This window comes from Hesperophylax consimilis, chromosome 13 (assembly GCF_061612785.1).
Source record: "Hesperophylax consimilis isolate HC1 chromosome 13, BYU_Hcon_1.0, whole genome shotgun sequence".
Classification (NCBI taxonomy): Eukaryota; Metazoa; Arthropoda; class Insecta; order Trichoptera; family Limnephilidae; genus Hesperophylax; species Hesperophylax consimilis.
In genome coordinates, this window is record NC_142848.1 from 7248124 (window position 1) to 7274247 (window position 26124).

Below are 26124 nucleotides of genomic sequence, written 5' to 3' on the forward strand. Positions count from 1 at the left end.
TAAAATACTTGTAGAACTTAACACTAACATTGTTATATTATGTATCGAATCGCCCAGCAATAAATGAAAACAAGTCTGAAAAACCATAAATTACGAAATATCAAATGATTCGCCGAAAGCAGCACTTCTTAGTTATAAACATCCCAAAATCAATAAAATTTTTACTACTTAAGAATCGAAAAAAACTTTTTGAAAATATTTATATGCACCCAGTTTCATACAAATCTATTTCTAAATGTTTCCATCTGTGACGATTATGTCCGTGCATTTCATTAAAATGTGTAAATTTCAAGGAAAACTGTTGAAATTTGTTACTTTTGCATTAGACATGCGTAAAAACAAAATATTGATAATCTCAAAACAACAGATTTGAACTTGTTGCAGTTTAATAAGATGACGAACGTTATGAGGTTAATGTGAATGGCAGAAGAAGTCGGGGACACACGAAGAAGACATGGCGATAAAGTAAATCAGATACTTTAGTCCGGTCATGTCTAGAGTCGGAATAACAGAAGAGTATGTATGAGACCATGAATTATTTTGAATGAGGCAAGAAATTTGTGCTAAGACCGAGTTGTTTGACGGCCCTACCTCTTTTTTTAAATTAAATGAAGTTCGAATTTATCACAATACCTTATACAGAACATTGATTTTTATAAATATTAATTACCATACAAATAGGCTGAGAGAAATTTAAACATCGATTTAATAGATCTCGAATCATGGTTCGTTTGACACCGTTTCAATACTATCGCCATTATTTAATGTTCAGTATTATTAATGAACTGATGGATATTTAAACAGCCTGTCAGTATTCCACTCGGTTTATTGATTCTCTTTGAATATTACTACCACCGACAGATATTCCGGTAATTTATTTTTTTCAGTTATTAGGTTAGGACATACACAATCGGCCTTGCAATGCCGTTGGAGTTTGTTCAGCCAACACAGGTCTCGACTAACAAGGGTTCAAAGAACTCGAGTTGTTTTGATGGCATTCTTTCTTCCTCTGTTTTATCTTCAAAAAGCTTTTCAGTGATTCTTTTTTTAAATATTATATTTCATCGATATCTTTGAATCCAGTAGCACCCCTTGTTCACCGTAGAAAATTTAGAAAGATTTTTAGACCCAAATTCTGATCGATTTAATATCCCATTTTGTTGGTTTCAATTTCATTTATTTTAACAAGTAAATTCTCTTAAAAAACTAAATATATTTATAAATTATAAATTCTATTAGAAGTGCAAAACAATGAGAAACCAATGTTAAGATCTTGATGAATTAGATTAAGAAATGGACTTATTGGCATTTACTTTTGGTTTGTAGTTTGAAAATGCGAGTACTAGAGTGGTAGATACTTTCAGTATCGCCTTGGTGATAGACCATCATTCAGAATTTAAGTGGATTTATCCGTGTTTGGTGACGCGATCTGAATATCCATGTAGGTACTTCCCTACTTTCCTCTTCCCCATCTCCTTCCCCACCCCATAACCTACAGCCTGTTAACATACCCCAATCGGGGATGCCATAGTCTCACTGGCTCCGGTTAGCGGAGAGAAAGGAAAGGTGTACGCAGAAAACTTATTGATATGAAATATTGTTCTAAATCTGGCAGAATTATTCGTATTCCTGTTAAAAAATGGGACTGTAGGCATATAACGAATGATTTGACAAATTTCATAACAAACTATCAGTAAAGTGCACATATGAGGAAGTTGGAACACGTGTTCTTCAAAGTAATAATATTTTCGCATCTAGGCCAATATATTTATTCAGAAAAGACAATTTATTGCTTAGATATATTCTGAATGACAAATATTTTTTAAGGAAATTTTCATGCAGTCACATTTTGAACGGTATCTTGATAAATAAGGCGTACTCATTTTTCAAGTTTGCAAGTGCATGGAATAAATCAGTGACATTCTAGGAAAACGTGGCAGGTTTATGTGAAACCAACAATCAAGGGCCATGTCAAAAGATCAGATAATACATACAAGGATCAAAGACAGATGTGAAAGAAATTTTTACGTTTCTGCCCGCCTCTATAGTGAAGTGTTGTCACGTAAGCTACCTTTTCAAAGTTTATCTGTCGATATTTAATCATCAAGTAAAGCCGTTTGAGGAAGAACATTATATTGTATACACGGTGTTTGTTAAAATCACGGAGCGTGGCTTAATTCATGCAAAAAGGGAGAAAACTGATGTCTTATATGTATATATGACGGCCAATAAACTGAGGAATGCGGGAAATAGTATTTGTTCAGAAAAAAATTGATAAGCCTGCTTTTTACCTGTCGAAACAGGTTTGTCGAATAATGTTGTAAGTTGATCTCATGACAATATCTCGAACATAAATCGTTTGATTTATGTCCAAATTGATTCATATTGTTAATAAGCTATAGATAAGCCTATAGAAGTTTGAACGGACGTGTCTGTGTGCCTAAAGAAAGATCAGTTTTTTTCCTTACTTCAGTAGGTCTAGGCAACGATTTATAAGAGATGTTCCGATGGCCGATAGACAAATTTAGCGAAACCTTCACGGCAGTAGACAAGATTCTGTTAACTGTCAATATATACATGTTTTTAATAGTTTCGTTCATTAATTGCAAAATTACTGGTTTACTAACGAACGGAGTTGAACTAACGAATCTCTTAGAAGCTCTAGGCCACCTCGTGAAACTGGTCAAACGTTTTATCGACATTCTTCCTAGAGCAAAAACCCATTTTACTAGTCTTTCTGAAGTATATATGCGTCGAAAAGTCTTACACAAATTGGCGACATAATTTTTCTCTCAAAACCGGTATAGATCACACTTCCATCAGCTTATCTCTTTATTGCAGTCATCATAATAGCGCAGCTGCGTTGATAATCGAAAATGAGTACATGCAAACACTGCAATTATTCAAAATGCGTATTATAGATTCCACCTCGCCATTCTGATATTTGCGACACTGTTTGCACAACAGTTTCCGCAGTATCTGCACGTTATTACCATCAGTTCTATAATCCAAATAAATTGTGGGATGCCTCGTGAAATGCCGTATAATTTGAACGAATAACCGTCTCCTTCAGACGAGAAGTTTATTGCTTAATTCCCCACGCACCAATCACGACCGATATGATTAGATCAAGCGCATTTCTGAATTTTACGACCGGCTCAACAACGAGATCATTGTATTCAATTAGAGCCACTATTAGTTTAGTTGATTTTAGGGCAGGGCAGACTCTCTTGTATAACTGATAAACTATAATAAATATATAAAGCTTTAATCCATGGCGTCGAATAAATATATCACTATTATTTTATCATAATTACAGGGTCATTTTAGTGATTAATCTTCATAATAACTATAAACCATAAAAATAATAATAATATGACCATTTTTATAAACAACAATGCCATGTCCCCTTCGGGAAAAAAAAATTATACGTAAATAAGTGGCCGCGTACACACATGCTTTTCTCTGGTTTATTTAATTTTATTATATAATAAAAATAACAAAAGTTCCCCGCGACTCTTGGACTTTTGCTGTAAACCACGCGAATTAAAAAAAATCTTAATTTTGCGACAACCCTCGTATACGGGTTTGTGGAAAGAATAATGCAAAATATTTAACAATATTTCAGGACGTACTTCTTCTCCCACTGCGCTGAAATTTCGCAGCCTTGTATTCGTATTTTATTTATGAATCATGTTATTATTTTATAACAAGATATTTTTATGGCGAAGAAACGCTTTTATAACACACTGTGAAATGTAAAATAATTGGTATATTTATTGTAAAAAATATATACAACACGTTTTCATAAAAATACTAATATCATTATATATTATTCAAACAAATGCAGGTGCATAAACACGTACTCCGATAAAGAAATAAGAAAGAAATAAAATATAAGAAAGTTATTTAAAGTTTATAGGTAAAAAGCGCGCAATCGCGTTTTTAACCTGATTACCAAACAGTTTTTTTTCTAAACCTTTGCATTTTCATGAAAATATATGTTTATTTAAAATATAAAAATGCAAGTTCATAAGAAAACATTTGTCAGTACTGTACTTAACTCATGTTCGACCTATGTGGAGATCGTATATGCATCAATTTGGTTTTTTTGGTATCCTTTTGTCCATCTCCTTCCCTTAGTGGGGGGAGTCCTCATAGTCTTAATAAATTAAATATGTATAATAAATTGAATACCAAAAAAATATATTTCTATTTTTTTACTTCTACAATCATGTAGAATCACCTCCCGAAGTTAGCGCACTTTACCTCCGGTATATGTATATCCATTGTATAATACAATTTTTTTCATTTGAACAAAGATAAAGTTTTAATAGTCGCTTAGCGATGGTGTTTTTAGCTTTAGCTTAGGTTTTTCTCGTGTAAACTGTAATTAATACTTCACACAAAACATATTTGTTTACACAAAAGTACCTATTATAAACGCTTTTGTCACTTGACTTTTCTTCAATGAATTTAAAAATCTGCAATCTTGTTGTTTCATAGAATTATTTCGGAAACATTACTGGTATTTGTAATGCAAACTGTTTTCTCTTTCTAACACTGTTCAAATAATATTTCTACCGTAATACAAAATGAGATAGTATAATTTTATGAGACCGTGTTAGACTGGGATATACAGTGATTCTAGATGATAGTAAAATTAAAAAACATGATTTTTTTTTTCGACATTCATAGGGGTACTTTTCAGGTAAAAATGGAAAATTGGTCCGCTGTGTGCGGCCGGCATTAATATTTTGCGCTGTTGCCAAATCTACTGTCCGATGTTTTATCAGGTAAGTTTGTACATCACACTAAGGATTTTTAGTAGGTATGTCATTTGTATGGAAAAAAATGTTGGAAATTCAGAAAAATTAATTATCTTCTTTACTAATCATCAATTGGAATCGCCTCCCGAAGTTAGTACACTTTACCCCCGGACACCCTGTATATCTCCCCAAAAGACTTGAAGGTTGATCTTTATCTGTGAAGAATATCTCCCAAAATTGTCGAAGGGAAACAATCATCAAAACTTAGCCTATATCCATTATGATAGTAAGTTTTTCCTTCGTTTTGCTAGGATATTATATTTTAATAAATAATACACAGGGTTCCGGAAGTAAAGTGCGCTAACTTTGGGAGATGATTTTACGTGATTTTAGAAGTAAAAAAGCAAAAACAAAAACAAAAAAACACAACAAATTTTTACGAAATTTTAATGTTTAAAGTTAGTTTTTAGATAAAAAGGTGAATTAAGTAAGGAAAAATATTTTTGTAAGGGAAAATGAACATTGGATTTTCGAAAAAAGTTATGTATCTGTTTTACTTCTACCACCAAGTAGAATCACCTCACAAAGTTTTAATAATAATAATAATATTTTGATGATTTGTATAGCGCCGTGTTTGTGGAAAATCACCTCAAGGGCGCAGTTTTACCCCCGCACTATAACCCCGGACAACCTGCACAAAAAAAATAAAAAATCTTGATTATTGTCAACAGTACTGGATCAATGAGGTTTGTTGTGGGTATGTTTTTTCTTCGTTTTATCATTTTTTTAACTGTCGATTTTATCTATTGAACATATAGATACTCAGTTTCATTAGCTAGGGCTTATGGGTCGAAAACTCGTTTTCAAATTGTCGACATTAGTTTTCTTTCAAATCGGCGGAGATCACACATTGTCATATAATCACAATTAATAAACAAATAATAATAAAACATTAAAAAATGAGGTAGATACATAACCTTTAAAATAAGAGCCAATACACGCCTAAAAATGTTACATTCTGATCACTATCTCGCCCACGAGATATACGGCTAGGTTGCGAATTTCATTCAGCATCATATTAATGTGTAATAAGTCACAAGTCAAACCGCGCTGAAGTTTGATATTTCAGAAATGAATCCTTTCCTAGCATCCTTCGTTCCCTTGATCTCGCATTGGCAAACTCATCTCCGACGGGACAGAGTCCTAAGCCTCTACCAACACTTTTCATCAAGCCTGATCCTATTACGCTCAACTTCTACTGTGAACTTTACTCGTCTACCTGCAACACGAGCATGCACCCTTCACTGGCTGTACTTGGCTGCATTCACCTGCACAATGGAAGTGCATTTCCACCCGTAGACTGCACAATTATTGCATATTGCACATGGCCACGGAGAAACGATAATTTGAATGATAATGCAAAACTGGGGAGAAGTAACTTCGCTACAAAGTTACAAGTCAAAGTTATTAAATATGAATACTGAATACCTTGTTCTTGATAATAAATGAGTTCCTTTGCTGCTGAGAACTTTTGCGTTCACTTTTGTATTTATTTATGTGTGGAACTTTTGAGCATTATAGGGCAGAAATATTTATTAGATTTCTTCTTAAAGCTGATTTTAATGAAATTCATTTTTGTAATGTGTTTTATTTATTATTAGTTTATTAACGTAGTTACACAACAAAGGGTTAACAAAACAAAATTAAGAAGAATAAATACCAACCGTCCAATAACGCCGTACCTACAACAATATGTAAACATATAACAATAAGGACGGGATGTTTCAAGTCTTATTCAAGTTCTGTTGTTTCATCATTATCTTCCAGTTATTTTTCAGAACGGAAATAATGGCATAACTTTCACAGACCTTGAAAATAACTTTTAAATTTGATAAATTGTTAGAATTCTGTAAAACAACAAGTCTTTAGTGTGCAAAACAACAAAAAAATCACGAGAAAATAAATTTGGTCAAGTAAAGTCAAGTGTAGTCAAGATAAAAGAGAAGCACTTGGAATTAGTGAAAAATCACGTGTTTTTGTTTGAAAATTTGATCGCTTAAAATTTTATAGATTCTTATAGATTCTTAATTAAATACAGCGAGTAGAACACATCTTAATCTTTCAAATGTTCCAGTTTTTTTTAATATAGCCAAGAAAAGAAAAGAATTTGGCCTATAAAAACTGCTTTAAAGTTCTAAATCTCGTACTAACGAACCCCCTTTTGTTTTTCAAATATTTTACAATGTGGCAAATTAAGTTTCTTCGAAAATGGTCGTAAAACATTTAAAAATTTTCGCCCGAAAATCGAAAATAAAATAAAAAACACAATATTTGGAGTGTGTGTAGCCGATTCAAAATGTTACATGTCGTGGTGCATCGCCTTGTAACGTTATCGGGGATATCACTTGTAATACGGGGATATCATAATTGTGTCTGGAATCTTGCCACTGCAGTGTTAATTATTAATATATTATAATGTAGTAACAATGTATATAAATAATGTATTCAAAATAAATAAGAACAGAATCAGCAAACACCCGATTGTGCGTAGCAGCAAAACGTTTATAACGAGGATCCCTGACATCGTGAAATGTTAACTGCGTTTTTCGGTGAAATTATTTTTTTTTTAATACCTTCCACTAGTAGGTACCTTTATTACAGATAATAACTACGTAATAATTTGAAAGTCGACTTAATTACAAGTGACTGGGGAATTTCACATAATGCTAACAAATGAAAATCAAAGATTTTAAGAAAGGGTGAGCGGACAATTTGCTTGTTATGTCCACCATTGGTACTTAGTTATTTTATGAAATGCTGCGATTAAATTAGCCTTAAGTACATGTAGGCAGCAAATAGCGTTGAAACTATGAAGCCAGATAGTGCAGGATTTTCCAATAAGAGGTGTTATTTTGTTATTCAATCGTAAAAGATCAATGGTTTCGTTGCTTGTGTGGCACGTAGCGCCGTATTGTTGAAAGTAATCGTTGTCCAAATCAATAACATCCAATTCCGGCCATAAAAAAATCATTAATCATCTCTCGATAGCGATCCATTCACCGTAACTGTTGGTCCAGCCTCATTTTCGAAAAAGTCAGGTCCAATGACTCCGCTGGACCATAAACCGCACCAAACAGTCACACGTTGAGGATAAAGCGGCTTTTCAACAATAACTGTTGGGTTTTCTGAGCCCTAGATGCGACAATTTTGCTTGTTGACGAAGCCACCGAGGTGGAAATGGGCCTCATCACTCAAGATGATTTGCATTTGACTCACTCAAGTGAACTTTAATCATTTCAATGCGTTGTCGAAGCGTGTATCTTTCAATTTTTATTAATGACGTAGTTTTTACTTGTCAAATGTTAAAATATGACAGCTTCAAAAGTAACATCTACTGAAATAGCGGGCTATTCAAAATAACACCTCTTATTGGAAAACCATGTATAACAGCTTATATATATTACTTTTTCATTATTCCAAGGTTGAAGAAGTATTATTGCATTATATTTTTATTAATATAGCTAAAGAAATACTTATTATTTAGTTTTATAACTAACTATGTAATTCAAAGCAATATAAAATTAATAATAATTTTACATACTATGCCAATAATACATAATATTTTATCTTAAACTGATTCCACGTTAAAATAAATTATAATATTGTGCTTTGTTCTTAAGTAATTTTTATTAATTTATTTACTTGACTATCTATTTTCAGGTTATCGGGAAGGAGTTTCTAAATGTGTATCATGGCCTAAAACTTCCTTTACCACTTTCAGTCTTTACTGTAGAAGTGTACGATTTTTTTTTTTTTATAGTTGTTTAATTTTTGTTCGTGTGTATTAGTCCATTTTTTTAATATTTTTATATTGAACTGTGTATTTTACATTTGTTCACTTTTCTAATTTTCAATACCCTAACCAATTGTTTCTTTTTTAAATATAACCGTTAATCGGCAAAATTCAAAACCTTTGACAAAAAGCTTTTAAAATCCAATCGAAATCATGCATTAAAAAACAAGTAGTTATTATTGGATCATTTAGTGAGTTGAAAATCTCTTCAGTATATAAGAAAAGTGGTCACCCTATTCCGAACGGGATATGTGCGTCCTTCATTATTGTTAATTTAATGAATCGGTCGTAAAGTCTTGTAACAAAATATAAAAAGTCACGGCCAAGATACGATGGAAACAATTGTAGCATTCAATCGGCGGGCGGGGGTCATAGGTCAGGCGGGACCTCGGGGCGACGCGCACACGATAGCTCGGTACTCCATCAATAATCCATCTCTGCACTCCAATACGCCGAGTAGGTACTTCGAGTGTTATTACTGGTATCAGCGTTGAGATACGCGCAGGTGGGATGGACGGATGGAAGTCGTTCGATGAACGACAGATTGACAGATTTACGACGAAATTACTATACAGGGTGTAACAGCACGTAGCTAAAGGATTTAACCGGCGATTCCTGGGCATATTTGGAGTAAAAAATACGTACGACATTTTGCTGTCCAATGATATATTATTTCATTTAAAAACAAACAAAAAATATATGTTTCTATCAAGCGTCGCCATTGATCATAATGATCACCTCGTGAATCTTGAGTTATCAAAAAGGAACGAGGCAACCGCAAGCGGCGTTTTGCACTATTTGCTGTTGCTTCGTTCCTTTCCCATAATTCGAGGCTCAGCTCGTGTTTGGGCACACAAATGAATTCGCGACGGGATCACGTGATACGCGTTATCTCTCCTGTGTTTCTGTGCTGCTGGAACGAGACGGAGTGCGTATCACGTGATCTAGTCTGATCGTAACTAGTCAGTGTGAAGTGTTGGTACCAATTTTCGTGAACCATTCATTCTCTGCCAAAATAATATAATTACCGCGTTCCTTTATATTTTCTAGGAATAGTGCCATTCGTATGATTCCGCTCAATCTACGGCCGCCTTACTCACTGAATGAGATAACACACCCTAGATACCCCCTCACGGGTCAACACATTAATTACACATTAATATTCAATCACCGACATTTGACATGAATAAATAACACATTCGTCTTAGGGAACCTCATTATAATTATAGATAAATGTGTGGAGGCCATTGCATTACTCAAGTTTATAGCGATATAAAGTATTAAGAATGATTTAATTTTTGTGGTTTTCAATCAGTGGCCTAATATACACTTATATTTTTTAAGTAAATGGTACAAACACTTTAAACCACACATTTATTTACTTACCGGTTTCGCTTGGTTTAAGCTTCATTGGGGTTACAATTTAAATCGAACAAAAATACGATATAGTTGGCATATTATATAGGTAAATAGAAGGTAATAGAAGGAGACATAGTAAAAAAAATATTCAAATGATACATTTTTAGGCTCTCGACTAGCGGCTGTAGGTCGCAGGTTCAAATCTCGGCTTGCGCAAATAATTTTTCTTACGATTTGCTTTTGATTTCTCAAATTACTAAATTAAAATAAAATAAAGTCTATTTGTGGAAGATGCTTTCAGTATCGCCGTGGTGTAAGACCACTATTTAGAATTAAAAGGTTGCTTAAAATTGCTTTGGCCGTGTTTGTTGACCAGATCTGAATAGCCAAGTACTTCCCCACCTTCCTCTCCCCCATATCCTTCCCCTCCCCACAACCTTCAGTCTCACACCCCAACATACCCCAATTGGGGATGCCATGGTCTCACAGGCTCAAGACGGTTAGGAGCAGTTGGAACTCTTGTAAGGTTTCACATTAAAAGAAATATTAAAAAAAGGTACAAACTTTTGTACATCTCATTATGTTACAATGTAAGTTTATTTTTCTTTTTATATGTAATATGTCAAACAACATAGTTATTATTTCCATGAAAACATACGTTCTTTAGCTTTCTACCTGTAATGTTCGTATTTTGTTTATTTTTCAGCTTGTATATAATATGTCAAACAATAAAGTTATTCTTTCTATGAAAACATACATTCTTTAGCTTTCTACCTGTATTGTTCGTATTTTTTTCTTGCTTCACCGAATGCTTCAATTCTTGAATATTCTATTTTGTTGATTAATATCTGCAAGCATATTTAAGTAACGACGGTGTTTTGAATGATCGCGATACATTATCATCAACAACAACATACAACATAAATTTTCATATTAATAACATTTTTTTTTTTACAAATAATATGAGGGTATTTAAATATTTACCTTATTGAATTAATAACAGTATTTTTAAATGGGCATATAAAAATGTCGTTTTCTTAAAAATAATGTTTAAAGTCAATATTTTTGAAAGCCCGCAAAGATTGAAATCTGATGACGTACACGTGACGTCATATGTATGTTAAACCGTAAATTAATTGTGAAATAAAACAAATGAAATAAATTTGTGCATACCGGAATTTGAAATTGATTTGGCTACACTCTACAGTCTACATCCTTAGTCGCACGAAAGACGTCAACGTAAATATGGTTATACAGATAAATCTATTGACATGAACGATGAGCTGTTTTAATGTCATAACCAGGTTAGGTATATACAAGATGCCAAGGGACGTACTTGACTTACTTTAACCAGTGATTACTGATTTTATTTGGAGTGAAAAATGCAAACGAAATTGTCTCAGGGGACATTTTGAATGATTTGTTTTTTGTTTTCAACTTGTTAAAACAAAAAACAAATCATCAACAGTTAAGAAATCTCTAATTTTTACAATTTTTCAATATACAAAGGTATTATCATTATTTTTTCTTTTAACAATTAACTTTAATTTATTCATTGATATGTATTGTATCTTGATAATCGGATTTAGGTTTTGATTACACAAATATATATATTTTTTTTTTTCAATCTTTGCAGTATACTAAAAGTAGGTTTGATTTCTACGACGTCCATACTATAGGTACTAGGTATTAGGTACTATACATTCATTTATACTTTTACAATTTTTCAATATACAAAGGTATTATCATTATTTTTTCTTTTAACAATTAACTTTAATTTATTCATTGATATGTATTGTATCTTGATAATCGGATTTAGGTTTTGATTACACAAATATTTTTTTTTTTTTTTCAATCTTTGCAGTATACTAAAAGTAGGTTTGATTTCTACGACGTCCATACTATAGGTACTAGGTATTAGGTACTATACATTCATTTATACTTAGGTACGTTTTCATGTTCTACGGAGGTAAAAAGACCTGCTTTTTGTTTTTATTTTAGAGATAGATGTCTCTATTTTTATGTCTTCAGGTAGTGCGTTAAATATTTCAGGGATTTTATGCCTCTTTGGTCTATCTCCGTACATACTAATTATAAAAATTTGTGCTTCTCTATGTCTAGTAGGGTAATTGTGATTAACAGGTTTTTTTAATTGTGTGTTCCACAATTCATCTAGCGTTAATTGGTAATCTTCCCTATTACGTATGGGGAGTAAGTTACACAATGAAAACAATTTTTTATAATCGCCTTCACATAATTGGATTTTTTTTGCCTGCTATCAATTTTAGGAAACGGAGTTGTATTTGAACCATATTATTTAAGTACGTTTTGTAAGTTTTTTTTATTTTTTATAGTGAATACCTCACAAGAGTCCCAACTGCTCCCGTCTGGAGCCAGTGAGACTATGGCATCCCCAATTGGGGGATGTTGTGAAGCTGAAGGTAAGTGGGGAAGGGAAAGATGAAGGTGGGGAAGTACCTGGCTATTCAGATCTAGTCACTAAACACGGCTAAAGCCATTTGGAGCAACGTTTCAATTCTGAATGGTGGTCTTACACCAGGGCGATACTGGTAGTATCTTCCACTCTGGAACGTGCCGCAAATATACTATATATTATTTTAATTAATTAATTGTGAAATAACACAAATTAATCAAATAAAATTTATTTGCGTACGCCGGGTTCGAACCCGCGACCTTCGGAATGGCAGTCTAATGCGTTACCACTGGACTATGCCGGCCGTTAATCCATAGCTATTGACTCCGTATCCTTTTATTGATTGGGCTAATGCATTATATATACAGTATAATATATTTTTGCTAACAATATTTTTTTAGGCAGTAAAATTTCCCTAATACAGATCTTAATCTATTACATATGTTGTCAATGTGATTTGACCAGTTAAAATTGACATCTATTGTAAGACCGAGGTATGTATATTGATACACTTTTTTTTAATATTTGGGAATTTATATTCCAAAGATTGGTTTTCTGTAAGCCAACAATCGTATGATTGATTTTTTATACACAATTCCTTGGTCTTACAATAATTAATCAATTCGAGTTCCAACCAGTTATTTTGTGACTTCTACAGATTTCCGACAAATTTCAGCGCCGGTTTTGTAACTCAATTACTTAAATATTTTTTATTGTTTTTTTTTTCCATTTCACTTCATAAACAATAAAATAAAATATAGAGCATATAAACGTCATATCCCTTATATTCTTACCTAAACAGTTTGATGCATATTATGTAATGTAATGCAGGTAGTTATTTCATATTCTCTCTGTAAACTTTACCATATTTGATTTCAAATCTCCTCACTGCGTAGCTTACAATCTTACAATCTCTCGTGACAGTTGTAATATTGAATTGTTAAACGGAAAGTGTCCATTTATTTCTCATAAATACTTACAAATGCGGGAGAATATATCTTCTGTAGTCACAAAGGGAATCTGAGATTAATTTCTCCCTCTTTGAGTTTTCAATTGACTCTTCGATCTGATTTCACGAGAACATTGTTCTTGGAAAATATAATCTTGGTGAGAATTACAAATGCTTAACAAACTTTAAAAATAGCTTTAATAAAGTATTATTGACGTATTTTTTAACGCAATTGTATTTGATTCCTGAGGGCATACCTTTTATTAACAATACTTGCGCGCAAGCCCATGATAATCACGGAGGTTATAATTGTAGGATTTGTGAAGTTGAAAGTATGTATAAAATATAAGGAGCATTGCCTGAGAAACAAATATTGTCAAGTTTTTTATACACTTTATTGTTGAAATATAATTCGAGAGTCGACCAGAATTACATTTCGAATGATCAATGTTAGAAAGGTTTAAAAATCATTCGTGATTCCGACTAAGATCTGTCAATTTTTGACAGATCTGACAAACATTTAAAAGAAATACACATTCTAAAAAAATATTTATAAAAATAAAATTATGTTGGTTACTACTTTATCACGTGTCTGATATGATGTATCCTTATCAGTTCCAATTTTGAAAATTAAAAATTCATTTTTTTAAAGCCACTTAATATTATTTCAAATATGGAATGTATTGCATTCCACTACCCCTGCATACATTCATAATCCATTTATTATTATTATTAAACTTTAATAATTTTACTCATTACACGGAAATACAATTTCAAATTACGCGTGCTTAGTAAATCGATGCAAGGATGATTTGTACGTACGAGTATTTACTAAAAATCTGCGAACAGATTATATTAACAACACAAGATGTCAGCAACAAAGGTGGCGAAAAGTTATCATACTGTTCATGCCGTTCGGTGCGCAGTTCGAGCGCACATTAATATACACACTATGGTATTTTTTTGTAGCCACCTTTGTTGCTTTACATGTTGTGTTACTAATAAATGTACGCGGTGTAATATTTTTTAAAGCGCTGTGATGTGTTTCAGTTTGTGGAAGAAAATATTATTTTGTATTAATACATATAATAACCGTTACATGATTTACCCTTACTCCGGCCAATTGCGACTTTCGTGTGGTGTTCTGCTGGTAAGATTGTGGCGTCCTCAATTCGGGTTTGTTGTGAGGTTGAAGGGAGTGTAGCGGGAACGGAGATGAGTAAGAAGAATGTTGTGAGGTACCTGGCCATTTAAATCTTGTTAACAAACAAGGCTAACGCCACTTCTAGCAACATTTTTATTTTTAACGGTAGCCTTTCAAAATGCGTTACGGGGTTTATCTATACCTGAAAAATAGTTAATTTTTAACAAAACTGCTTTTATTGTAATCCCAGGTGGAGTTTTTTTGTTCATATATCACTTTTCCAGAACTAGGATCATATAGCACCAAGCTGAAAAATCCATTATATAGGAGATACACTCTCCTTTATACCTCTGTGCTCCTACATTGACTTACGTATCTCGTACAGTAATATGGGGCGAATCTACTATGATCTACTTTGGTCATAGGTCATAGCGGATGTCTGCATTGTACAATGTGTTTGTTTGAAATTATTAATTCGATTTTGAATACCCCTGAGTTGCTATATTTAATTTCGTTCCATATTCCTGAGAGGGCAGTTACAAGAGAGTACCTACCATATTATTGTAACAATTTTTCTTCACCGTCGCAATATTACATGCCATCAGATGGATCAAAAATTTGGGAAACATGTACCCGAATAGTATACGTTTTTATTCGTTTTTGTCTTCAAATTGAGGTGGTTTATAAATTGAAATTGTTTCTCTGGATGTGCAGAATAAAGTTGGTTGATTTGTGATTTTTTTGGGGTATATATTGTATAAAATATATCTGAAAAGTCTATATAACGGAAGTGAATAGACAAATAAATAAAATTATAAACTTGTTAAACTTCTGTATGCAAATTCTAAGATAATGTACATGCATTGACACATTTTAATTCATCTAAAATAATGTGACTATAAAGTAACATAAAATGTAGTTATTGTACCTAGTGAAATTTATTATTTGTACTTACACATATTATATTTATGTATTATTCAAAATTTCGGCTTGTATTATGTTTTTACAGAAGGTCTGGGCCTACGTTCGTTCAATAAATAAATAAATAATTCTCGCTACCACTCAGAAATTACTCGCTTCATTAAACGATTTTATTTGGGCAACGTCAATATTATAATGATGCTTTGAAAATAAGTGGAAAATTATTTAGTTTCTAGAAATATTAAACACAAATATCGATGGTTGAATTTTGAAGGTGCTTTTTTTCGATATTATCGGACAGAGAAAAACGTAAATGTATTTTATTGATCACTTATTATTATAGTTTCGTGGTATTTATATTGTAAAACATGACAGCATATATCAATATAGTTTTACAACTATCGCTGTGTGTCATTCTCGAATTGAATATGGAATTATAATATGGGGATCTGCTGTATCTAAGTATATACATAACCTGAATACAATTCAAAAAGGAATCATAAATACCATACTGAAAGTACCCATAAGAACGCCTTCAATTAAAATGTTCAATAGTTTTGATTTACCTAATACCATACGTTCTTTGTTTTGTTTAGCCCAGCTGGGCGTGAATTTCAAAAGAAATGTCAATTCGGGAGGTGGGTTTGGGTATCGTCGCCCCGTGAACCATTTATTGGATGACCAACATCTCTGCCATAGGTCATCCTAAGTGGTTCGCTACGTTTGATGACTAAGCAGGGGTGCCCGGATCCATCGAGTGAGGTGTGTTCAGGATGCGCATGCCCGCCACACTGATCCCTAGATTCCTACCCAACCCTCATACCTTTTACCTTCCTAGAACTTCCACCCCTTCCTTTCCTTGAAAACAACCCTCCACACAGTATCCCAAAAGATGACACAGACCCTGAGGGAAATTATTTTCCTCAGGGGTCAATGTAAAAAAAACATTTCTGCATTTTGGCCGCATCGTTGTAATAAGCTCATAAAAAATGGTATATCACAGTCGTACCACTCCAAATTCTCACCACATCTCACCACATTTTACGGTACCTGGTTGAAACATAGTGAAAGGCAGCTGGGTGGGGTATCGCAGTACCTACTTAGTAATCAACATTGGGTACCAAGTATCTAGCGTATCCAGTATCCAACATTACCCAGTATTCAGTAGTACCCAGTGATACCCTGCAGTACCCTGTATTCAGTGTCACATCGTGGGCTCAGTAGTGCGAGTATTAGTTCTTTGGTCGCATTTTTCATGAATTTTCCGACTCGCTTTCCGAGCGAGGCCTATTACACCAGCTGCTCTAAGTCAGCCTGCTGAAAATATTTATTGAACGAGCGGAGCATTTAGTCTTCTTTTCTGAACACTGCTTTTTAAGCTCAGTCTATATGCACAACTTTTCTTCTCCAGCCGGACTCTTTCAACCCCAGCCTTGTACTGCAGTGGGAAGGATTAACACATACGTCCGTTGCTTCTGGACACTCAAATTCGTACCCAATCATCATTCTCTAAATTCTTCTCAAAACATCCTTTCCTTCATTTTCTTAAAAATATCCTCCACACAACATGGCCTAAGATGATATCGGCTCTGAGGGAAATTTATTTTCTTCAGAGCTTCCTCTGTGGAACTAATGTAAAAAAAATTACAATCAGTCACAGACAGACCCATAACCGAAATTAGTGTGTTTGATTATACAAACCGGTGGAAAAAGAAACAGCTGTTATACGGCGCAAAATTAAAATGCCACGTGAAACTCAAAAATTGAAAATGTGAATGTAATCTTACATCTATAAACGTTTGAAATGTACGTGATTTTACGTAAACACTACCCAAGTGTCCGGAATCCCGCATCCACTAAAGTTAATTCGCCTTTATCCATTTCTCATTTTGAAATCCAATATTTTCCGGAAGTACAGCCTACCTTCGGTGCCGACTTTATTTCCCGAGGCATTCTCGGTATAATTATCTACCCCTGTACCTTGTGGCAGGTATGTACCGGTCCGAACAGGTGTTCCCAGCCTTGCGGAGTTCCCATATTACTTGAATTATTTTTTCAAACTTTTCCGTGCGAAAAAAGAGAATAATAACCTGGAGCAGTGTTTCTCGAGGCATTGTTTTAAAATTTTATTTTACGGCGCTCCGCCGGTTTTCTTTAGAATACAGAAGATACATTTGTTATGAGTTATGATTTTAAACCTGATTATGTTTAATTGAATAATACATTTTTAATTTCCTAACTCACTTACTTACTAACAATAACGTCGCTTTCTCGCAGAGGTAGGCAGAGAGTACGGACCGCCAAACAACTCAGTCTTGGCACACACTCTTGCCTCATTCACATTCATGCATTGTCTCATACATACTATTCTGTTTTTCGACTTTCGACATGACCTGACATAATGATCTTGTTTACTTGATCTTACTATGCCCTTACGAGTCCCCGAATTTCTGAGGATCGATACTCTAATTTAAAATCAAGATTTTCTACAAAAGCACGATAAAAACATGAATCGGCCCGTTTCTATAAGTTTCTTTACTGTGCAATATCGTATTTGTAAGTTTGAGGGTACAAGGGTTATTCAAATATTTTGTAAATACCGAAGCTCGTGGAACCATGTCATCACTAATTGGGATAGTTTTTAAGGCTGAAAGGAGATGGAAAGGAGGAAGATTGTGATGTATTTGGTCATAAAGATGGTCAGATCTGGTCATAAAATACGGTTAAAGCCATAATAATAGGCCAGAGCGACACTGAGAATATCTACCATTCTATGATGGTAAATTGGTGTGGCATCTGTAAAACAATTAGAAACGTGTCAAAATTTTACCCGGGAATAGAAAAAAACGCCATTAAACGTCAAATATCGTTTACACACAAGGTAAACACTTCTGTAAAACTATTTTCTTACGTATACATAATCTTGTATGTTTAACAATCAATATGGTGTATCCGATATTAGTTTCCAAGTTGTTCGTTGTTACTACACGCTTTTCAAGCACGAAACAATGAATAAATGGGGAGAAACGCTTGTTACCAAAACGGTAGAGAGCAACAACCGCTGTTCTGACTGTAATTCGATCTTAAAGACTTTTGCTTAACATGAATATGCAATATGCGCAGATTGCACAGCTTAGGCGATGCATATTCATTTCGATCGCGCAAGGGCAACGGAGGCTTCGAATACAAAACTTCGCTCACATTTGCATAATGTTGAATTTGTCGAAGGTATTATTTAGCATCTTATTGCAAACAGATATTATACCAACTACCGAACTTGTTGTTTTGAAATAACAAGGTTCACGTATTAAACATAATATATGACAAAACAACATTGCAGCATAAAGAAATATGATCAATTTATCACAAAGGTATTAAAGTTAGTCAGTAGATAAAAGTAACACATAATTATTGTTGTGGTAGTCAAACTCACGTATACTTTGGGTGGTAGCAGGAGAACGAAAGGAGTTCTGGACTTCAAAATTCAACAGATATTAGAGTTTTTTGGTAGTTGCAAAACTCGCTGATTTGATGATATCAGACAAGTGACGATAATGTGAATCAAAACTGTCATTGCCAATGAGGCATAACAAACCAAAGAGACATTCGTCCAACGCTAGCTACAAACCACCAAACTTATTGATGAAAGTGATAATTTAAGTCAGTTTTTGAAAGAAAATAAGTGGTCGTAAAACCATCAATTAATTTTTTGGTTTTGTTTATTATTTGGTTTTTAAAACTGAAATTATCAAGCCATACGATGTAATGCCGTGTGATGGGGACAGCGAAAATCATAAACAAGTGCACGTAGAAAAATGAGTACGGCTTGTTTATCGAGATTCTGTAATTTCCTAGTAAAATATTAGTCCTTGAGAATATATCTGTCCTTGTATTATCTTGACCTTGTACGAATAAATATAATGAACTATATAAAATATTATTATTTTTAAAAACACATGTTCCGACTTCTTTATAACATATTCGTGCTTTACTGATAGTTCATTACGGAATTTGTCAAATCATTAGTTATGGGCCTGCAGTCCCGTTTTGAACGAATAATTTGACTAGATTTTTAATAAATTAATAGTTTTCAGTGGATATCTTAGTGGAACCGACTAGGAGACAGATCGAGGAAATGGTAGACTCATTACGTTGAAGAATATCAGGAGAAGAAAATGGAGGAAAAATACTGAAGAACGTATATGGATTTGAGCCGATGCGTGATGGAGAAATCGACCACTTGATCGTGATGACTATCATATCACATATAATTGAGAAAATATGGATTTTATATCCATCGAGAGATTTGAAATTAACCTTGATTTGTTAATTAAATTCATCTTAAATTGGAACGTTCTGTATCTTAAATTTAAAAGCTTTAATTTTATTGCCAAACAAAAAGTAAGAATATAAATATTCAAGATGTACAAAGGTACACAAAGTAAAAAAGAATTGTAACTTTTTATGATAACGTGTTTAATAAAACACTTAAATGCTTTCATTTGGTGCCGCATTTTTCTTTTATTACGTCTTTTTCACATTTTCCCGTTTATCACCTCCATTAACACGAAATTTTCACATTCCTTTGAAAGTTCGTTTTTATTATTCCTATTCGTATCTTTTCAAATCTTTGGTACCTAAAAGGGAAAGTTTAATGAATATTAAAATACTGCATTGCAATGTCTTTGAAAACAGTTATTTTTTTGTAACAAAAGACTTCTGAGAACCTGGCATGGAGAATTGTTACTTGAAGCATTATAGTAGGCTTTAACGAAAGCAGTACTTACAGAGCTTTTAAATTGTCCAGACTGAAGGGAGCTTTTGAATGATGGAACGCCAATTTATGCCTCATTTAGCAGTTCTTACAATGATAATTTACGTACTGGTTAGAATATTTTTTGTTTTCCAAAAACAACAAAAAAATTAATGGGTTATTTGAAATTCTAGCATGTCTTCCCTAGTATTGCTGAAAAGTTATCACCGTCTATACAAAATGTGTTAAATTTAGTTACTTCTTCAGCGTGAACATTATGCACATGACATTACTGAATAAAGATGGAAACACACTGGGTTGACGTATGCAATACACGCATTACTACGTTCCCAGGTCAACGTGCACACTGGTTCTATGCGCGTAATATGCGTGACCACGTGACAAGTGTTCTCTGGTTCTTAAGTATACGGCAGGCGTGTCAGTTGCAGCGTCAGTTGTCAGCGTGGCAGGTTTATTTTTTGGTTATGCTACGTTTTAATCGGCGCAGAGATGGAACCGTAGGTTTCCATTGCGTGTGACAAGTGTGTTTCTAAAGGATCTATTTCCACAGCAAACGTATGGATTGTAATTAGTCTAGATATCTTAATGCGTTGCTTACGTAACGTCCGTCGACCCTGTGTGTTTCTACCTTAATCAATGGAATTAATAATAATAATTACTGTAGTTATTTAGCAGCCTGGTCCGCCTACGCAGCAATCAACGTTGTTTTTATTATTATTTTATCTCTGATAATTCAACGCAGTCTTCTTGTTGTTGCTTGTAGTTGACTCGTTGACTGGTCGCACAGCTCAGAGTACTGTGTTGAGTGCTCGTGTCTCGGCCCACATACTGTCCTTCGCCTTATCGAGATGGTTCTCACTTAAAACCTAATCATAACCAGTGTGAATGCTTCCATTTAAAAAATCTCTCATCATGGTGTTTTGTTCAGCGTTCAGGATAGGTTTTATTCAAATTTCAACATTTAGATTGTTTTCTCGTGACTAAAAAACAAACGGGACTGGTACGAGTGCAGATCCACACTTTTATAACTGACCTCCAACAGGAGAAGGTATCAGGAACTGAAAGTATGAAAGGATGTCAATGGACGTATTTGACTTTAACCAGTGATTCCTGGCATTATTTGGAGTAAAACGTGTGAAAAATTGTTGGTGTCCGGTGATCAGTGACGATATGTAGAAGAAAATACTTTATTGTTTATTTTTTCGAAGGAAGCAAATACTTTGGGGTGTGACATATTGAATGAAAAAAACATACACTTAGTAAGACACCACTTTATTTTTGAATCAATAACGATAGCCAACCGGGTTTCGCTTGTCCCAAGCTTCATCAGGGCTAAATATCAACTGTTGATATTTAGATATAACGATAGCCAACCGGGTTTCGCTTGTCCCAAGCTTCATCAGGGCTAAATATCAACTAAAGCTAATTAGATACAGGCACATATGTATAAAGGTAAATGAAAACAATTAAAATTATTATTATTAATAATTTAAATATAATAAATAACCAAATTAATTTATCTGATAGTCCCATATTAAATTTATTCCGCCGCTGAAACTGTTATTTCCTTCCCCCTCCCCTCCCTCCTCCTCGTCCTTAATAATTTGTCTCCACCTTTTCAATTTGCATCTCTTTCTATCTGTTTTGTATCTCTTTCACTCATTGTTTTCATTTACCTATATAAATGTGCATGTATCTAATTAGCTTTAGTTGATATTTAGCCCTGATGAAGCTTGGGACAAGCGAAACCCGGTTGGCTATCGTTATTGATTAAAAAATAAACGGGTGTCTCACTAAGTGTATGTTTTTTTCACTTTATGGTTTGTTTTAAAAAAGGTATACCATGGTAATTTATATGAACCATATTTAAACTATCATTTTAAACAGGTGCCAGTTCTTATAAATGATTGTTAAGGTTAACAACGTACATCTATCCTCGAAGGCTGACACCACGTTGCTCAAAAAAGAAACACCATGATGAGAGGATTATTAAATGAAAGCATAATATTTATTTTCAACTTTGTGTATAGTAGGATAGACAGCCCTGATTTACAAAACCTCATAATCCTTAAGATCCTCTTTAAAAATAACCATAGGTTTAGATAAGTTAAATAATATCCACTTTTGTCAAATGTTGTAATACCATTTATTGTTTTTAAACATTAAAGTCTTAAATGCACTCTGTTTGCAACTTTTGGTTTTGAAAATAAATACAAAATATAAAACTTGTCGATGCAGTAAATGCTCCAATTATAAATAGAAACAACATATTTTTTAAAAGGATTTAACTTTCGAATAATGTTATTATTAGTTATGTAGGAATTTGTTCATGCCAATGCGTTCACAAACATATAAATGTATTGTTCATAAAGTAACTTCACCATTTAAGATATATCTTTCTGAACGCATAGGCTTATGTTATTTTGCGATGACGTCACGTATTGAATTTGTTTATATTATGTTACTGACGTCATACAATTTGTGTAATATTTTTTTAACACCTAATTTTTATCTGTATCGTTAACACTGGGGGGAAGGTATGTGGAGTCAAGAACTGTCAGCCAACCCTAAATAATATTTTAATACGGAAACACCGTTTTAAGGATGGCAACCCAAAAACAGAGCTCGCTGCTAATTCGTTACCAAACAATATTCCTGTTTCTCCGGTCTACCTTGGCAGTCGACATTTCTTGATTCTGTGATGTTTTGAATATCCACATAAATAAACGATAAATAATAAACGAACGTGCTCTAAAATTTTTTTTGTCTAGACTAGCAACATGGGATAGATTATAGGCCTTGAGTAAACACATTCCGACAGAAAGGGATAAAATAGGGGCAGTCGGTCTTTGAACTTGAGTACGTTGACAGCTCCGAGAAATCAATACAAGTCATAAGTGATATGTGAAATTACAGTTAATTATTGAATTCAAATGGTATTAGAGAATATTGTGGAATATTGAATTAAAGAGAAATATTATTGATCCGGTATTTGTGTGAAGTGAAAGTGTGTTAGATTAAACGTGATTTCGTAAATATGTAGTTCAAACTAAGTGACTTGTCGTAAAAACATGGAAATGATAAAAATAATGATTGCGTTTCTAAAACAGAGTGAACGTATAAAGGCAGGAAGTGTTTAATCGGGCTAGGTTATTGATTTGGCGAGATGGCATTCTATCCACGGAGACCGAAAACCAGAGAATCAAATAAATTATTAACTGTGGGTTCGAATCCTGACAGATTAGGGAGGTACAATTTTATTTACAGGAATATTTAATTACCCTTTTATAGGCGTAGGGAGGAGGTCGAAAATTGAAGTGATTTGGCTATATAGTGTAACCAGGTAAGCTTCACGCTGAGAATGAGAGATGACTAACTGGGTGAGTTTTTTTTATATTATTTATTAAATTTCAGAGGACCCTTTTAAAAGACGTATACAACCGAGATACAGGCACCGAGTTTGCAACGCCTGCAACCCAAATAATCTTCCCATAAAAAGGAATACGCTAGACGCATTGTCAATCAGCTGTGAGTGGGAGACAGGCCAATGACCTTTTCATATATAGGCCGAGAGGCGCGGTGTACAGTCAGTCAAAGGGGAAGTTTTGCTAGCGTATGACCTCCCGAATTGAAAGCGATCGGATGCAACCGACGGAACAAAATGAAAACTTTTCTTCTGTTATTTGACTTTCTAATTTAATACTTTTCATCTATTGTTTGACTTTCTAAGTTACGAATTGGGATGCACAAAAACAAATCTAGAGGCAAAAGAGGGAGATGGTAATCTCCGAAATAAAACTACCAACCGAACAACTTTTCTCAACAGGTACCTTTCGAGAGGAAGGCAGCCTCTTTAAATTAAATGCAAAAATCAAACCAATTATCCGGTTATACCTACCTGAGAGGATAGGTATTCAGTAGAAGTTACCCATACCTAATACACGAGGGTGCTAGTAACCTCATAAAATAAATACTGGAACCAAATATTAAAATACAGACAGTCCTCATCCTAAATTTGGCATTTCGAGTAGACCTTACATATATCTCACATGATAATTGGCTGAATGGGTAGGCACACAACCTATCGCTAAAAAGCAGGCTAAATGTCGACAAGATTGTCGTGTGTTAGCTATGTTATTGACCTAGAAAGGGATGTTAATCCCCGACGACGAGGGAGTTACAACGTTTTCTAGAGGTGGCACGTAACTTAGGACCTTACGTGTCACATTTTCGCGACTAGATTCGTGACAAGGGATGTCATGGTTTTCCCCTTTTACACTCAGTAAAGTAGATTTCCTGGAGGTGTATGAGATTGGGGCAATTCTGAAATTGGTGATGAGACCTGGTTTTCTTTATTCTGGCGTGACGGTTGCCGATTTGGAACAAGGGGAGACCCGGCCGGTTGTGATATCCAGACACGCAGATATCGATCGCCTTGTTCAAATTATCATCCATCGGTTTTGTTTGGTAAAGAGGAGGAGCCAATCTTAACTGGAAAAAATTTCATTTCCTTTCCTCTCCTTCCCCTCCCAAAATATATACATGGATGGCGCCGACAACTAACACAATAAATTTATCGTATATATATCACATATATAAAATCTAACACTTTATTATATTCACATTACCCTACGATAGGTAGAATCGCGTAGCTAGTGGGGGGGGAGCAGGCGACTTAGAAGATAAGGTTTATAAAATGGCTTTAAAACACAGCGGTAATGGATTCAACTCACTCTATCTCAAAAGAACCAAGGGATACCACACATACATAGATAACTAGGTTTCTAAACCGAGAAACAAAAAACCAACACAACGTTCGGTGAAGCCTTTTTATACTGAACCGTCACGTGAAATGAGTACGTTCAAGGTCGTACGTCACGTAGACAAACTAGGATGTACACACTTGAAGGGGTGTGTAATAAAGAAAATACGGCAGGGAGGACCTTCCTACCCCGGATATATATATAACCATAGCCTTATGGAAAAGTTACCTACAGGACTTAAGGAAAATTTATCGTAGAAAGAAGAAAAGGAAAAGTTTGATGAAAGGGTATATCATTACAATTCCTACTAAATCCTTCTGATATTAATTTCGTGTTATAGTGTAACGTGTTTTCATTAAACTTAAATTATCAACTACATCTTTTTACTTTATCACAACCTACCCTATACACATTAATTGGCCGCTATAAAGGTAAGTATAATAGCACCAAACCAGGACTGAGCATTTCAAACACTCGCTTGAACCTAGATAACATTAAGTTAGTCAAAGATACGCAGAAGTGGAGAATCTATTTAACTTCACAGAAGGTTGGTACAAGAAGGCTGTGCCATCATATTTTTCAATCAATGTATCTGTAGATATTAAAGGTATTGATTAAAGTTATAAATGCGTTGGACTATGTGATTTTGGACTTATCAAAGACCAACGAGCTGCTCATTAAGAAATTATTATCTCTAGGCAATAATAATCGGCAATGGGTTGATTCAAATCTTACCTTAGTGATAAAACACAGCAAGTAGAGATAAATAAAATGTTAAGTAATATTAAATAAATTTCTTTCGGAGTCCCACAAAGTGGTGTGCTTGGTCCAATATTATTTCTAATTTATAAAAACTCCAGGTAACATTGTTAGTTTTGCAGATGATACTGTCTTAAGGCGGTGTAATATTTTAAGTTGAGCCGCTATCAATAACAACCCTTACGTAGATGACGATAAGGTTTAAATTCCCGCTTAACACCATCCGCCTGTTTTGATTTATGCAAGAAAAAAACACGGCCAAAAGTGCCTTTTATTTTATTTTGTGGATGTTCAGGCATAAATATTTAATTTTTTTTCGATCATTTTATAAATAACTTAATTTTTCACATTATACAATAAAATCATAACAGGTAATGGGTTCGTAAGTAGGAGATTTTG